Genomic DNA, 3,075 nt, shown 5'->3' on the forward strand with positions numbered 1-3,075 from the left:
GCTCCGTGGCATGTGGGATCCTCCCAGACCAGGGCTTGAACCCGTGTCCCCTGCATCGGCAGGCGGACTCTCAACCACTACACCACCAGGGAAGCCCTGAGGGTCATTTCTTGACCTTGCCCTCAAAGAATTGGAAGGATAATCCCCTCCCCACTCCCAGTCCCTTTCCCCCTTTCCTTTGCTGGAAAGAGATGACAGGAACTAGAGCAGATTCCTCAGAGCGCAAAGATGGTCCAGGTAGCCATTCTCCACATAGAGGATGAAGAGCTGATCCAACAGCCCTGAACTGCTGACTGTTACATGGGGAAAACATCAACTTCTATCTTGGTAAGTCACCACACTTTGGAATATCTCTGTTACAGCAGCCAAGCCAGTACTCCTACAAATACAGTAACTACTGAGCAAGCACTGTGGCCCCAGATCAAGCCCCTTCCCACAGCCTAAATCTGATATATCGGGGCAGTAGTTTTTATCCTGAGCATATGTAATATGGGGCACATACTATGTAATGAGTGGTTTTTTTACATTATCTGATTTAATTCTCCCAATAGCCCTATGTGGTTGGTACCACTGCTGTCCCATTTTAAAGATGAGGAAACTGATGTACAAATATATCAAAAAACTTGCCCAAGATCCCACAAGCAAGTAGGTGATGGAATAAGGATTCAAACCCAGGCAGTGTAACTCCACCTTCCTATACTGCCTCTAACCAGTAAGATGACATGTTCACATAAACATTCCCTTTGGAGTCCAAATAAACACATACCCAAAGTTAAACAAGTCCAGAAAATAGTCAACTATTTGCTCTGTGCATCTAACCCACATCTCTCGCTTTTCTAAAGGCACCATTGATCAGCCACCCTCAGAATCTCTGCCTGGAGGTTCAATAGTTCAGCAGTTCTGCATTGATTGAATTCCTATTGTTTTCCAGGCACTGAGTTTGGGGACATAAAAATGGGTAACACTTGGCCCTGGGTCTCAAGAGACCTGCCTTCCAATGGGAAAGAAAAAGACTTGAATGGATTCTTTTAGTATAATGAATGTGACAAGTGATGAGAGGATGCGTAGAGCATCACTGCAAGCTGTGAGATTTTGGTTTTTTAAGGCTTCCCGAGGGGTAAAGAACTACCCATTTGGTACTTGAAGGGGAAGGTAAATAAAAGAACATCTGCTGAGACCCCGTGCTATTTTGTAATACATGTTATGTTATCTAATCTTTACCATAAAACTGAGAGGGGTATAATTTTATCCCCATTTTACAGAGGAGGAAAGTGAGGCCAAGAGAACCTATGTTCCCAAGTTGCTACACTCTGCAGCAGGAGCAAGATTTAAATCTAGTTTTGTCTGACTTCAGAGCCCATGTCTTGTTGTTGTTGCTTGTTTTTTGTTTTGTTTTTTAAATTGAGGTCTGTTTAACACATAACATTATATTTGTTTCAATATTTTTTATATATTGTGAAATGATGCCCACGATAAGTCTAGTTAACATCCATCACTATCCACAGTTACAAACTTTTTTCTTGTAATGAGAACTTTTAAAACCTACTCTCTGAAAAACATCCAAATGTGTGATAGGGGATTATTAACTATAGTCATCATGCTGTACATCATATCCCCAAGATTTACGTATTTTATAATTGGAAATTTGTACTTTTGGACCCCTTCAGCCATTTTGCCCAGCTGTTCCCCTCCCCCACCTCTGGCAACCACCAATCAGCTCTCTGTATCTATGAGTTCTATTTTTTGTTTGTTTTTTTAGATTCCACATAAAAGTGAGATCATATGATATTTGTCTTTCTCTGTCTGACATGTTTCACTCAGCATAATGCCCTCAAGGTCCATTCATGCTTTCACAAATGGCAGTATTTCATTCTTTTTTTCTTTTTTGGCTGAATAATATTCCATTATGTATCTATAAAGAAAACATGAGGAGTCCTGGGGACCGCGGGCCGGAGGAGCTTCAAGATGGCGGAAGAGTAAGACGCAGAGATCACCTTCCTCCCCACAGATACATCAGAAATACATCTACACGTGGAACCACTCCTACAGAACACCTACTGAACGCTGGCAGAAGACCTCAGACCTCCTCCCAAAAGGCAAGAAACCCCCCACATACCTGGGTAGGGCAAAAGAAAAAAGAAAAAACAGAGACAAAAGGATAGGGACGGGACCTGCACCAGTGGGAGGGAGCCGTGAAGGAGGAAAGGTTTCCACACACTAGGAGCCCCTTCGAGGGCAGAGACTGCGGGTGGCGGAGGGGGGAGCTTCGGAGCCGCGGAGGACAGCACAGCCACAGGGGTGCGGAGAGCAAAGCGGAGAGATTCCCGCACAGAGGATCGGCGCCGACCGGCGCTCACCAGCCCGAGAGGCTTGTCTGCTCGCCCGCCGGGGCGGGCGGGGCTGGGAGCTGAGGCTCAGACTTCGGTTGGAGCGCAGGGAGAGGACTGGGGTTGGCGGTGTGAACACAGCCTGCAGGGGGTTAGTGCGCCACGGCTGGCGGGAGGGAGTCCGGGGAAAAGTCTGGAGCTGCCGAAGAGGCAAGAGACTTTTTCTTCCCTCTTTGTTTCCTGGTGCGTGAGGAGAGGGGATTCAGAGCGCTGCTTAAAGGAGCTCCAGAGATGGGCGCGAGCCGTGGCTAAAAGCATGAACCCCAGAGACGGGCATGAGACGCTAAGGCTGCTGCTGCCGCCACCAAGAAGCCTGTGTGCGAGCACAGGTCACTATCCACACCTCTGGGGAGCCTGTGCAGCCTGCCACTGCCAGGGTCCCGGGATCCAGGGACAACTTCCCCGGGAAAACGCATGGTGCCTCAGGCTGGTGCAACGTCACGCCGGCCTCTGCCGCCGCAGGCTCACCCCACATCTGTACCCCTCCCTCCCCCCAGCCTGAGTGAGCCAGATTCCCCGAATCAGTGGCTCCTTTAACCCCGTCCTCTCTGGGCAGGAACAGACACCCACAGGCCACCTACACGCAGAGGCGGGTCCAGACCCAAAGCTGAACCCCGGGAGCTGTGCAAACAAAGAAGAGAAAGGGAAATCTCTCCCAGCAGCCTCAAAAGCAGCGGATTAAAACTCC

Source organism: Lipotes vexillifer, unplaced genomic scaffold (assembly GCF_000442215.2).
Source record: "Lipotes vexillifer unplaced genomic scaffold, Lipotes_vexillifer_v1.1 scaffold1549, whole genome shotgun sequence".
In the NCBI taxonomy this organism is placed as follows: Eukaryota; Metazoa; Chordata; class Mammalia; order Artiodactyla; family Lipotidae; genus Lipotes; species Lipotes vexillifer.